This window comes from Coregonus clupeaformis, chromosome 37 (genome assembly GCF_020615455.1).
Source record: "Coregonus clupeaformis isolate EN_2021a chromosome 37, ASM2061545v1, whole genome shotgun sequence".
Taxonomy (NCBI): Eukaryota; Metazoa; Chordata; class Actinopteri; order Salmoniformes; family Salmonidae; genus Coregonus; species Coregonus clupeaformis.
In genome coordinates this window covers 26,922,715-26,937,878 of record NC_059228.1, presented here as the reverse complement: position 1 = coordinate 26,937,878, position 15,164 = coordinate 26,922,715, and the positions used below count along the sequence as shown (strand labels likewise).

Sequence of the window (15,164 nt, the reverse complement as noted above, 5' to 3'; positions counted from 1 at the left end):
ATGTACAGACCCATCGTTGTAGTGTCTTAAAAGAGGTCTGGGTACATTTCCTAACATTCATCCGTTATTTTTCAAAAAATGATTTGGGATACAGACTTCAAAGGTATGCCAAACATCCTTTCCCCAAAGGACCTTTCTATGGATTACATTTCAGGAAGATCCAAAACATCATACATATCTTTGGGCCAATCTCGTATGGAATCCCCTATTATTTTGACCTGAAGTTGCCCTTTCTGTGTCATTTGGTTTCCATGGTCCCTGCTACTCTCCTATGTTTGATCCCTGGTGTCAGTACTGGTGTCATGGTTTCCCTCCCATGACCTACCAAGGCTATAGTTCTACTCACTGGCCAGCAGAAGGCACAGTTGTAGCACACACCGCTCTGCCTTGTCATACCCTGCCCCCATCCCACAGGAACACACACTCTACCCCCTTAACCCTTATTCTCCACAGCCCAAGCCTTTCAGGCTGTAATACTATATCCCTAGGCATGCTTAGAACTCCTAAAATGTGTGTGTGTGTGTGTTTGTGTCAGCAGACATGTGTATGTCTGGCAATGGTCTGGGGGGTGAGGTGAGTGTGTCTGGTCCTGCCAATGCTTTCTCTTTTACAGGGCTCTGAAAACACTCACAGGTCCAGGTCCAGACACACAGACAGAGAACCAGGCAGGCCCAAATGTGTGCATGGGCACCCGGCCAGCACCGTGTGTGCGTGCATGTGTGTGTATGTGTGTGTTGGGGGTGTGGATATCTGCTCTTAAAAAAAGGGGTTGGAAATGAACGCTCCAGGATAATGGAAGGTAGAGGGGTAAAGAAAGGAGGAGAGAGAGAGCGGAGAAAGAGGAGGAGGAAAACCTACGTGATTTTTAAGAGGTGAAAATAGAAGGGTTAAGAATGAGAGAGGTCAGAGATAAAATTTGTAGAGAAAAGTTCAGATGAAAGTACCAAGGGAGGTAGAGAAGGAAGGTGAAAGTTACTGAGTAATAGAATTAGAGCAGGGAAGCGAAAGGAGAGGCTGATAGAGAGACATACAGGGTAAAAGAGAGAGAGAGAGAGACAGAGCATCCACATTCCCACCTGTCTAAACGTAGGTGAACTCCAGTAATGGGAGACAGATGTGGTCCATTGGAAGGCCTGCTTATCTCTTATCTCCATTGGAAACCGCATTTGAATTAAATACTGCTCGCTCACGTCACTTATTTATTTTCATTCTATCTCTGTTTCTCTCGTATAGAAAGCAATATCCTGTCACCTGATCTTGATGACTTCCTGTCCCGTTTTGAAACCAGGAAGTACAGTTGAGGAATGAAGCAGGTAAGAGGTGAGCTTTCTGACAGTACACCCACTTGGTGCTATCCTCACACAAACTGATGTCACATAACTTTTTACCCAACTCTTCATCTGGATAAGTTCTCATTGTAATTTGATCGCGACTTGAGACATTTGACTGATGTGATCAGACAATCTTATGAATAAAAAACAAATTGGAGGCGAAAATGTTATCTTAAAATTTTATATGATATTTATTTGATATGGAAATGTTTATACATATGCATTGTTGGTTATTAATTATTCATTATTCTGTCTTGTTTTTCACTTGTCCTGATTTACATTATGCATTCTTTTTTTCGGCAGTCAGATCTTTGAAAAATAAGAAGAAAGGTAGGATCAGATGGTGTCTCTCTCCAACTACAAACAACAGGAGAACTTCATTATGAGGATGAGTAGCACAGAGAGAGACAGAGAGAGAGGGAGGGAGGAAGGAGGAGATATTGTTTCATTTTTCTCATAAGACACAAACACACCGTCTCCACATCTTGCACTCCTGTGACCACACATACAGTACCATATACTTCTCCTGCCCCACACGTATCTTACCAAACACACAACACCACAACGTTATCTTATACCATTACCACACATCTTATCATATGCACAATACCATACACTTCCACATAGATAAAACCCATTTATTTTCTCAGCTCAATGCCATATTCAACCCTGAATAAAATGCATTGTATTTCATTGTTTTCTTGGTCAGAGCTACTATGTGGGTGTTGTTTTGACTGGACAGTCCTTTCTGATGGTGGCGTAACAAGGGGAATGTGTCGGGCCCCTGGGGTATTGTTTTCTGCATCAGGACCTATTTATGTGTGTGTATGTGTGTGTGTATGATGTTCCGTATGTGTGTGTGTGCTGTTCTGACAGTACTGTAATCTGTGTGCAGGTCATCATTCTTAATGCAGCCCGTGTCATCAGTTCCCGTGACAACAGGAGAAATGATGTGGAGGATACATATGAAAGAGGGGGCTATGCATAAACATTGGGATGGAGGAGGGGTGTGAGGGCACTGAGGGGATGGATGGGAGAGGGAGGGAGATGAAGAGGGTATTGCTCAGCCTGGACCACTCTCCTTCACACCTGCTTATTATTCATGAGCTCCATCTAGGGATGTGTTACAGTCCCCTCCCCCTAGTGTATGTGTGTGTGTCAGGGCTGTAAGTGATGGATTGCGACAACGTCAAGGGATGGTAGATCAGGATTAAGATGAAACAGGGCCTCACGCCACACACCGCCAGGCTTGGATACATTCGGCCACACATACACATTCATCCGAGACACACACCACCACCACAAGAAAAACATCAATATAAAGTCACTTCTATCCACTCAAACCAATGAAAACACCTAAACCAACAACTTCAAATCAGTGTGTTTTAATAAGCTTTTCAATAGCATATCCATGGTGAAAATAAGTCAAATTAATCATAACTCCCCATTTCTTATGAATTTGAAACCTCTTGAGACAGTGGTGCCTGCTATTATTAATCATAGAATCACAATACCAAACTGTATGTGGCTAGAAACACCTTCGACAGTCACAATCTGTAACCACACCAACATAAAAAATGACTAAGAAATACTTACATGTATCTTTTTCTGTATGACATCAGTAATATGACCTGACCCAAACCCATCTAAGTAACCAGAAACGTAAGAACCTAGCTAATATTTTCATAGTCATGTTATGCTTATAAGTCATCACACGTACGCTTGTGGTGTTTGCACTAGACATACATTTATAGTGTAACAAGCATACTGAGTTACAGTTCCCTCCCTATGGCTTCACCCCCTGCGTGGGTTTGCAGGTAAGGGAAATGTAGATGCTGGCCCTTTAATTCATCAAACACTGAAAAGGAAAAAAAAGCAGCCGGTATCTCCACACTGCATTCCAATGGGAGATGTTTTCAATTCACTCATTATAGAAGGGTCACTCCGGGTCAAGTTCAATGCCATGGAAAAGAGAAGCTATGCAGAGAGGAGAGCCACCCACCCACAGAGCACGGCACTGGGAGAATTACCACCAACTACGGAGACCTGCGTTTTGGCCAAATGCACCAAAATTCCCCCCTTCTGCTATTTACAATTCTCTCTAAAAAATAATGTGAAGGGGTGGAAAAGGAGGAGAAAAAAAGCAAACAGATATTGTAGATTGGGTGAGGGAGGTGGAAGGTGAGAGGAACCACAACAGAGTAAACATGATCTGGGAGAGCGTGTGGTTGTAATGATGTTATTAGTATGCATCACACCCAGTCCCAACGCAAGGATGGAAGAACGGGCCTCCCTCTCTCCCTTTTTCTCCCTCTCGCTCCCTACATCTTTCCCCTCTCGCTCTCCCCCCTCTCTCTTTTCCCTGACGCTCCCTTTCTCTATCTTTTTCTCCCACTCCCCCTCTCTATCAGTGTGTTTCTCTTCATAATGACTTTAGACTCTATTCAGAGCAAGGGGACAGGTGGAGCTGTGGGGACCAAAGGGCCGGGGGATTGGGAGATAATGCACATGGGCAAATGGAACATGACCGCCGTGTCCGGCGTCACCGCGGAACCATTGTCTGAGCCGAGGAGGGACGGCATCGGCCAGGAAGACAACAAAGCAGCCCCAGCACAATGGAGCATGCATACGAAGAAGGCTGCCACAGACCTCTACAGCTGGCCCAGAGAAAGAAAGAGAGAGAAAGAGGAAGAGGAAGAATGAGAGAAAGAGAGAGAGTAAATACATGGAATTGGTCACTGCTATTCAACCTCCCATTACCCATACCTCTGCATTTGGACCCTGAGCTACATATTCACACAGACAGGGGGATTGTAGCGGTTTGTGTGTGTGTTTGTCTGTGTGCGTGTGTGTGTGCGTGTGTGTGCGTGTGTGTGTGGGTACATGCATGCCTATGTGCGTGCGTCTGTTTTAGGGGGAGAGGTTAAGGTTGGTTTGCATATGCGTGAGAGATTATTCCTTCACTCCTCCCTCACTCCCCCTCCCTTTCTCCCCTGCTCCCTCTCTCCCGCATAGCCATCTTGTGGGTCACCAGTGTGTAAACTGAACCCAGCAGCACATTGATAAGCTGGAGGCTGGAGGTAGAGAACTGTATTACCCTCAAGCTGTATACACCACCATACCCAATCTGGATTTACAGAGGGGCTAGCCCCATTACACACACACACACACACACACACACACACACACACACACACACACACACACACACACACACACACACACACACACACACACACACACACACACACACACACACACACACACACACACACACTCACACACACACACACACACACACATGTCCTTGTAAACCATTAATTTAAGAGTACAGATGTCAATGTCAATGCATTGTTGAAGGCTAAGGACTCCGACTGACTTGTGCTCTTACTGTATGTTATTGTCAGACTTTTGATTGCACTTATGAAACTTATTTTTGAGGATGTCATCTGAAAAGGAAACTCATCCAGTAATTCCTTCTTCCATAGGTTGAATGGTGTGGTCCACGGTCACTCTCTTCTCATTGTTCCTGGGTGGCTGGAATGTCCTGTGGTCCAGTGGCCAGAGATGTGTGTCTGTGGTGTGGGTGGTAATGACAGGTCAGCTCCTGCTGGACAACCTGAACCACACGCGGTCAGACCCAGTGGTCAGCCAGCGGTCAAACAAAGAATTTACTGACCGACCATCAGTGGTTTTTCAACATTGTTCTTGTGGTGAGGCAGTTGAACCTCACATTCAAGGGAATTTGGGACAGCTTCCAACATATATATCATGAAGGAGATTTTCCCGACAGCCATTATTACAGCTTTCATTCAAACATAACAAGCTATATGAAAAACTTCACCAGACCTCCGGCAAAATCCAACAGTGACTATGTGCTGGTAGAGTACGAGAGACAAGTCTTCAGTTTAGTGATGTCCAGGTTTTTTAGGGTTTCTGTACATTATAAAATGCTGTAGCCATGGAGTGTTTTATCAATAGTTCTTATTTCTAACAAGCTACCACTGTTCCTTAGGGACGCGGTCCTGCTCTCGTTCAGTCAAGCTGGTCATCTTCCCTGCATACTCCCCCACCACCCACACTCCTAGACAGGAAAAACACAGTTAATTAAAATGCCTTAACTTGTAAGATAATTATGAGTCTCTTTGTCAGTTCAGCTTTTTTCACCCTCAATTTCATAGAACAATAGAAGCCCAGTAAAATGTAATTTGCTCTTTGTTAAGATTGGATTCCTCTTTTTCATCTAAGTTGAAACGTTAAGATAATCAATGTAACCCAGTCTTTCCTTTCTCTTCTGCACTCTTCCTCTCCTCTCAAGCTTTGACAGTGTAACCATGGAAATGGGACTTTGGGATGAAAAGAAGCCATAATTTTGCGGCAGGATTAATTCGAAGACATGAGCGATGCCATATGAAATCGCTGTCAAAACCTCGCTGATTCTTTTTATTGCTAGCAGATCCACAGAAATCTGTTCCCCACTGCATGTGATTTGACAGTCCAGTAGTTTTGGACTTAGTTCCCCCCTGCTACCTCTGACATGTTGACATTAAGTGGTTGTCTTGACAGACGTTACCCATATTTCAATCACCATTAAGCGGATATATTGGACAGCATTTTGGGGGTAAAAGCTGAAGTGACACATTGATACAATGCCGGACAAGTGTAATTTCAGATGAGACTGAATGGCAACTTCGGTGGAAATATTTAGAGGCACAAAAAGCAACGATCGACCACTACCATGTGTGGCCTTGTATTTTAGACTCTTCAAGTCAAGTGTGGCATTGATAATTGTAGTGCAAGTGATTGATGCGATTATTTATGGGTACAATAGTCTATGTATTACCTATAGTATACATATAGGAATCTTTAAATCTCTGCGGTAAGTTGATGCATGTCTGCAGGCCCGGGCCTTTCCCTCTGTACTCTTCTCCAGCTTTATCCATCTGCATTCAACAGGCATCACCAGACAGGCACCAGACACCAGACCCACGACATCGGGGAGATGTGGAGCTCATTTATTCAGGATGTACCTGCATGCAACAAGGTTTATTGGCAATCCAACCAAAATCCCCAAAATAAACTGATTTAGTGATCAGAAAGCTCTGGCACTCCTTCCAAGGTGCATTTAGCGGTCAAGAAACTTCCAGGGTATTCCATAACAGTAAAGACGGGAAGGAAACTGACTTGGAGACAGAGTTGGTGGGGGGTTATACTGATATAGCCATGTACTGATATATGCAGTACAACTGCTCAGAGGTACTGTGTCATGTTCTTATGTCCATGTTGCTCTGTCTTGTCCAGCTGTGCTGTGCCATGGAGACTCAGTCAGAGGAACTCTGTGCTACCAACGCAGACAGGTACAGGAAGCTGTCTCAGTTAGTGAGGTCGGTCATGTTTTGGAGAGGAAGAGTGACTCCAATGACTGCTGGGGCTTGTGTCACCTCTGAGATGAGAGTGAGTAAGATTGGGAGGGTGAAGAGATGGGGTCAGAGAGAGGTAGTGAGAGAGAGAGAGAGGTAGAGAGAGAGGTAGAGAAAGAGGTAGAGAGAGAGGCAGAGAGAGAGAGGTAGAGAGAGAGAGAGAGGTAGAGAGAGGTAGAGAGAGAGAGAGAGGTAGAGAGAGGTAGAGAGAGAGAGAGAGGTAGAGAGAGAGAGCACATAAGAGACATAGAGCATAGAATAATACATATCTAAAGGTATAAACAGACAGACAGAGAAGGAGGAAGACAGGGTGGGTTGGATAGAGAGACGCTCATCGTCCAGGTGCTTTTTAGAAGATCACAGCACCGTTTGCAGAAACGCTCACTGACATCCCCTTTCTCCGCCAGAGTCGTGATTAAAGATTAGCCTGTCACAGCAGCGCCACAGCAAGACAAGCAGGGGAGTTTTTCTCTATTAAACTTTCATAGTGGTTTATATGCTGACGGTGCATTATGGATGAAGAAGAAGGTCAGGACAAGATCACAAACTCCAAACCCACTCTTTACCCATCACTAACAGAAAACACTGCATATGGATAACGGCCCATGTTTTAGCTGGTAGGACTTAAGCAACTTTTTTTGTTTGTTTTGCAAGTGCTCAAACCCTGTCCGTGGGTTTGAGTCGGGAGGTGAGGGAGGTGTCTGCCTTTGAAATAATAAATGGACTCTGTCTTTCTACACTTAGGGACTCACTGGAGTCTTTGTTCAGCAGGCAGTGGTGTACTCTAGTCAACTCTGACCGTGTATATTGCCACTGAATAGGAATGACGATGTAACCTGGTTTGAGGTCACTTAATGAGGGAACATTTTATATATATTTTTGGTTGCAGTATCATCCCCTGGCACTGCAGTGGATAGCAGCTGTCTTAAGGGCTCCTGACCAATTGTGCTATTTTGTGTGTTTTTTACACTGATCTTATCTTTTTTTCTGCATAATGTCTCTGCCATAATTTCCTATGTCCGAAAACAGCTTCTGGATATCAGAACAGCGATCACTAACCTCGATTTGATCTGAAACCAACAAGACCCTGAACAGCTTCTAGTATTCATCCCCCTTGGCGTTTTTCCTATTTTGTTGCATTACAACCTGTAATTTAAATTGATTTTTATTTGGATTTCATGTAATGGACATACACAAAATAGTCAAAATTGGTGAAGTGAAATGAAAAAGATAACATGTTTCAAAAAAGTAGCCATGTTATTTTTCATAAATTCTAAAAAATAAATAACGGAAAAGTGGTGCATGCATATGTATTCACCCCCTTTGCTATGAAGCCCCTAAATAAGATCTGGTGCAACCAATTACCTTCCGAAGTCACATAATTAGTTAAATAAAGTCCACCTGTGTGCAATCTAAGTGTCACATGATATGTCACATGATCTCAGTATATATATTGACTCCCGAGTGGCGCAGTGGTCTAAGGCACTGCATCGCAGTGCTAGCTGTGCCACTAGAGATCCTGGTTCGAGTCCAGGCTCTGTCGCAGCCGGTTGCAACCGGGAGACCCATGGGCGGCGCACAATTGGTCCAAGGTAGGGGAGGGTTTTGCCGGCAGGGATGTGGGTTTGTTTCCCACGGTGGGCCAGTATGAAAAAATAAAAATCACGTATGCATTCACTAACTGTAAGTCGCTCTGGATAAGAGCGTCTGCTAAATGACTGAAATGAAAATGAAAGGTGAAATATATACACCTGTTCTGAAAGGCCCCAGAGTCTACAACACCACTAAGCAAGGGGCACGGACCAGGCAAGGAGGGCATTAATCAGAGATGCAACAAAAGACCAACGATAACCCTGAAGGATCTGCAAGGCTCCACAGCGCAAATTGGAGTATCTGTCGATAGGACCACTTTAAGCCGTACACTCCACAGAGCTGGGCTTTACGGAAGAGTGGCCAGAAAAAAGCCATTGCTTAAAGAATAAAATGGTGTTCGCCAAAAGGCATGTGGGAGACTCCCCAAACATATGGAAGAAGGTACTCTGGTCAGATGAGACTAAAATTTAGCTTTTTGGCCATCAAGGAAAACGCTATGTCTGGCGCAAACCCAACACCTCTCATCACCCCAGCAGGACAATGACCCTAAGCATACTGCTAAAGCAACACTTGAGTGGTTTAAGGGGAAACATTTAAATGTCTTGGAATGGCCTAGTCAAAGCCCAGACCTCAATCCAATTGAGAATCTGTAGTATGACTTAAAGATTGCTGTACACCAGCGGAACCCATCCAACTTGAAGGAGCTGGAGCAGTTTTGCCTTGAAGAATGGGCAAAAATACCAGTGGCTAGATGTGCCAAGCTTATAGAGACATACCCCAAGAGACTTGGCTCTACAAAGTATTGACTTTGGGGGGTGGGGTGAATAGTTATGCACGCTCAAGTTTTCTGTTTTTTTGTCTTATTTCTTGTTTGTTTCACAATAAAAAATGTTTTGCATCTTCAAAGTGGTAGGCATGTTGTGTAAATCAAATGATACAAACCCCCCAAAAATAAATGTTTACTTCCAGGTTGTAAGGCAACAAAATAGGAAAAATACTTTTGCAAGCCACTGTAGCCATGTTATTTTTCACTCGTTGTTGTTATTCGTTATTCACTCTGTATTTATTCTGCGTGTCAATATTGATATTTTCTATCTTTGCTTTAACTCTGCATTGTTGGAAAATGACCCTTAAGTAAGCAATTCACTGTTAGTCTACACCTGTTGTTTACGAAGCATGTGACAAATACAATTGTAGTTTATTTGGGCTCCATGGTTTAGTTTTGAAGTGTTTTCAATCAGGGCTCTGCATTGAAGTTGCTGTTGTGCTAGTTACTTCTATAGGGGCTGCAGTTCTAAAGGTGGTGTATACAGTATCGAAATGCTGGTGTGTATGACGTGAATGCAAGATGGTAATTAAGCAATAAAGCCCGAGGAGGGGGTGGTTTATTGCCCATTATAAACTGGGTAGTTTGGCTCCTGGATGCTGAATGGCTGAAAGCTGCAGTATATCAGACAATAAACCACTGGTATGACTCAAAACTACTTGTTTACTGTTTTAATTACTATGGTAACCTGTTTATAATAGCAATAAGGCACCTCAAAGGTTAGTGGTATATGGCCAATATACCACGGCTAAGGGCTGTATCCAGGCACTTCACGTTGCGTTGTGCCTAAGAACAACCCTTAGCCATGGTATATTGGTAATATACCACACGCCCTCGTGCCTTATTGCTTAAATATACCATGGCTAAAGGCTGTTCTTATGCACCTCCTCAATAGCTGATGTAAATTCTCAATAAGCAGTGATAATTCACTTGAGTGGCAATACTGGAAAACAATTGGCAACTATTAACACGTTTATAAAAAAATAACGACATCATTTGCATGAACATTAGCGTTTACAATAAAAACACCCCCTAAATGGAAGAAACCAAATAGGCTGCGCCTAATTGGCCATGAACTTCACCGCCGCGTGCTCAACTAGGTGCCAGTAGACTACACAACAGTGGGGAGTAGAGACAGGTCACAAATGATCAAACAAAGAGAAACACATTTCTACATTAATTATAACGTATTAAATTAACTCTGAACATATTATAAAGTACAATGTTTGATGGGACTAGCCAAAGCATAGTTCGGTTAGTAAGCAATTATGTTTGTAACACACAAGTCGGTTTGTGTGGTGAGAAATTGAAGGAAATGTCCGACTCACGTGACGATAACTCACAGGTACTGTCACACTCTGAACATCTCTTGATGAAGGAAAGTCCCTATTTGGAGGATTTTGGGGGATTCACGTGTTACATGAGGTTCCTGTCTCTCCCCAAACCCCTTCCTTCATCACCTGTATTAAACACCCTCTCAGACACCCCCTACCTCCATAACCCCCCACCCCACTCCCTAGCTCTCAGAGTGGGACCCCCTGGTCAGTCTCACAGCGGGTCCCCTCCAGCCCATCAGACAGCACACAGAGAAGTAATTCACACTCTGTCTCATTTCAGTTATTTACTCCATTACCACCCTGGCTGGCTGTCCTGGCGCTGCCCACAGAGACCCTGTAGAGAAGTGGGTACCTGGGCCCACAGCCCCTGCTCCAACAGGCCTGGTACTAACCCTCTCTGGGCGAGCCATCCCAATCTGCAGCTGGCATTGCAGGGGGGCATTGCTCAACCATGTGTGGATAAAGAGAGGTGTATGTGTAAGGGTTGGTGTGAGGTGTGACCCAGGTGCGGAGCAGAATAGACAGTAGGCAGTAGGCAGAGATGGTGAAAAAATGATCTTTACTGGTGGTCCCAAAACCAGGATACAAAATAATGGAGCAAATTGGTATCCAAAAACAGGTTGACAGCAAACATACGAAATACTAACTATGACTGAAAACAACAATGAAACAGGGAGAACACTTCTCAAGTACCTGTACATACGTCTCGCGATCAGACACTGATTAGTACTGTTTGGCATTGAGAAACTAGCAGAGAAAACAGAGCAAGGAAACAAAGGGAAGTGAGGGCATAAATACACAAGTGAACAGGTAGACACAGGTGACACCAACAAAAATAATAAAAAAAAAAAAAAAAAAAAACATAGGATAATGATTAGACCAGACTGTGAGTGAGGAGGTGCCTAAGGTTGTCGGAGGATGACACCTAGTGGATCGCTCCGGAACTGCGACCCCCTCCTGTAACATGTATGTATGTAAGTGTGCATGTTTAACTATTCTTGTGGGGACCAGAAATCCCCACAAGAATAGTAAACAAACAAACATTTGACCAACTGGGGACATTTTGTTAGTCCCCAAAATGTCAAATGTTATTTCTAGGGGGTTTAAGGTTAAGGTTAGAATTAGTGTTAAGGTTAGAATTACGTTAAGGGTTAGGGTTAGGAGCTAGGGTTAGTTTTAGTGTTAGGAGCTAGGGTTAGGTTTAGGGTTAGGGTTAAGATGAGGTTTTTGGGTTAAGGTTAGGGTTAAGGTTAGGGTAAGAGTACGGTTTAGGGTTAGGGTTAGGGTTAGGGGTTAGGGAAAAGAGGATTTTGAATGGGACTGAATTGTGTGTTCCCACAAGGTTAGCTGTACAAGACTGTGTGTGTGTGCGTGTGTCCACAATAATATTTTTTATTTTTGGGGGGACCAACTGGGGAAATAACAGTAGGGAGGCTATATACAGTGGGGAGAACAAGTATTTGATACACTGCCGATTTTGCAGGTTTTCCTACTTACAAAGCATGTAGAGGTCTATAATTTTTTCATAGGTACACTTCAACTGTGAGAGACGGAATCTAAAATCCAGAAAATCACATTGTATGATTTTTAAGTAATTCATTTGCATTTTATTGCATGACATAAGTATTTGATCACCTACCAACCAGTAAGAATTCCGGCTCTCACAGACCTGTTAGTTTTTCTTTAAGAAGCCCTCCTGTTCTCCACTCATTACCTGTATTAACTGCACCTGTTTGAACTCGTTACCTGTATAAAAGACACCTGTCCACACACTCAATCAAACAGACTCCAACCTCTCCACAATGGCCAAGACCAGAGAGCTGTGTAAGGACATCAGGGATAAAATTGTAGACCTGCACAAGGCTGGGATGGGCTATAGGACAATAGGTAAGCAGCTTGGTGAGAAGGCAACAACTGTTGGCGCAATTATTAGAAAATGGAAGAAGTTCAAGATGACGTTCAATCACCCTCGGTCTGGGGCTCCATGCAAGATCTCACCTCGTGGGGCATCAATGATCATGAGGAAGGTGAGGGATCAGCCCAGAACTACACGGCAGGACCTGGTCAATGACCTGAAGAGAGCTGGGACCACAGTCTCAAAGAATACCATAGAGCTTTTTGGTCTAAACTCCACTCGCCGTGTTTGGAGGAAGAAGAAGGATGAGTACAACCCCAAGAACACCATCCCAACCGTGAAGCATGGAGGTGGAAACATAATTCTTTGGGGATGCTTTTCTGCAAAGGGGACAGGACGACTGCACCGTATTGAGGGGAGGATGGATGGGGCCATGTATCGCGAGATCTTGGCCAACAACCTCCTTCCCTCAGTAAGAGCATTGAAGATGGGTCGTGGCTGGGTCTTCCAGCATGACAACGACCCGAAACACACAGCCAGGGCAACTAAGGAGTGGCTCCGTAAGAAGCATCTCAAGGTCCTGGAGTGTCCTAGCCAGTCTCCAGACCTGAACCCAATAGAAAATCTTTGGAGGGAGCTGAAAGTCCGTATTGCCCAGCGACAGCCCCAAAACCTGAAGGATCTGGAGAAGGTCTGTATGGAGGAGTGGGCCAAAATCCCTGCTGCAGTGTGTGCAAACCTGGTCAAGACCTACAGGAAACGTATGATCTCTGTAATTGCAAACAAAGGTTTCTGTACCAAATATTAAGTTCTGCTTTTCTGATGTATCAAATTATTATGTCATGCAATAAAATGCAAATTAATTACTTCAAAATCATAAAACGTGATTTTAGATTCCGTCTCTCACAGTTGAAGTGTACCTATGATAAAAATTACAGACCTCTACATGCTTTGTAAGTAGGAAAACCTGCAAAATCGGCAATTAGTCCAGGTAGCCATGATTAGCTGTTCAGGAGTCTTATGGCTTGGGGGTAGAAGCTGTTGAGAAGTCTTTTGGACCTAGACTTGGCACTCTGGTACCGCTTGCCGTGCGGTAGTAGAGAGAACAGTCTATGACTAGGGTGGCTGGAGTCTTTGACAATTTTGAGGGCCTTCCTCTGACACCGCCTGGTATAGAGGTCCTGGATGGCAGGAAGCTTGGCCCCAGTGATGTACTGGGCCGTACGCACTACCCTCTGTAGTTCCTTGCGGTCGGAGGCCAAGCAGTTGCCATACCAGGCGGTGATGCAACCAGTCAGGATGCTCTCGATGGTGCAGCTGTATAGTTTTTTGAGGATCTGAGGACCCATGCCAAATCTTTTCAGTCTCTTGAGGGGGAATAGGCTTTGTCGTGCCCTCTTCACGACTGTCTTGGTGTGTTTGGACCATGATAGTTCGTTGGTGATGTGGACACCAAGGAAGTTGAAGCTCTCAACCTGTTCCACTACAGTCCCGTCGATGAGAATGGGGGCGTGCTCAGTCCTCTTTTTTTTCCTGTAGTCCACAATCATCTCCTTTGTCTTGGTCACGTTGAGGGAGAGGTTGTTATCCTGGCACCACACGGCCAGGTCTCTGACCTCCTCCCTATAGGCTGTCTCATCGTTGTCGGTGATCAGGCCTACCACTGTTGTGTCGTCGGCAAACTTAATGATGGTGTTGGAGTCGTGCCTGGCCATGCAGTCATGGGTGAACAGGGAGTACAAGAGAGGACTGAGCACGCACCCCTGAGGGGCCCCCGTGTTGAGGATCAGTGTGGCAGATGTGTTGTTACCTACCCTTACCACCTGGGGGCGGCCCGTCAGGAAGTCCAGGATCCAGTTGCAGAGGGAGGTGTTTAGTCCCAGGATCCTTAGCTTAGTGATGAGCTTTGAGGGCACTATGGTGTTGAAGGCTGAGCTGTAGTCAATGAATAGCATTCTCACGTAGGTGTTCCTCTAGTCCAGGTGGGAAAGGGCAGTGTGGAGTGCAATAGAGATTGCATCATCTGTGGATCTGTTGGGGTGGTATGCAAATTGGAGTGGGTCTAGGGTTTCTGGGATAATGGTGTTGATGTGAGCCATGACCAGCCTTTCAAAGCACTTCATGGCTACAGACGTCAGTGCTACGGGTCGGTAGTCATTTAGGCAGGTTATCTTAGTGTCCTTGGGCACGGGGACTATGGTGGTCTGCTTGAAACATTTTGGTATTACAGACTCAGTCAGGGACATGCTGAAAATGTCAGTGAAGACACTTGCCAGTTGGTCAGCACATGCTTGGAGTACACGGCCTTGTAATCCGTCTGGCCCTGCGGCCTTGTGAATGTTGACCTGCTTAAAAGTCTTACTCACATCGGCTACGGAGAGCGTGATCACATAGTCATCCGGAACAGCTGGTGCTCTCATGCATGCTTCAGTGTTGCTTGCCTCGAAGCGAGCATAGAAGTGGTTTAGCTCGTCTGGAAATCTTGTGTCACTGGGCAGCTCGCGGCTGTGCTTCCCTTTGTAGTCTGTAATAGTTTTCAAGCCCTGCCACATCCGACGAGCGTCAGAGTCGGTGTAGTACGATTCAATCTTAGTCCTGTTTTACAGCCCTCTAACCAATTGTACTATTATGTGTGTTTTTCCACGTTATTTGTAATTTATTTATTTATTTTGTACATAATGTTTCTGCCATCGTCTCTTATAACCAAAAAGAGCTTCTGGATATCAGGACACGAGCGATTACCTCGTATTGGACGAAGATTTTTTCTTCAACGAGGCGGCCGTGAAGGATATCCTACAGACA

The 15,164-nt window shown here is 44.6% G+C and overlaps 1 long non-coding RNA gene across 2 annotated transcripts in view; it reads left to right on the top strand.

Annotated features, from left to right (window-relative positions):
- Positions 1–2,297, top strand: part of LOC121553705 — a 237,705-nt gene extending 235,408 nt beyond the window's left edge. The window contains exons 4-5 of one of the 2 annotated variants that reach the window (XR_005997564.1): positions 1,234–1,313; positions 1,635–2,297. This is a non-coding gene — a long non-coding RNA (uncharacterized LOC121553705). Of the gene's footprint in view, positions 1–1,233; positions 1,321–1,634 lie in introns of both variants that reach the window. The other variant, XR_005997565.1, reaches the window with a different exon arrangement.
- Positions 2,298–15,164: the final 12,867 nt, after the last annotated feature.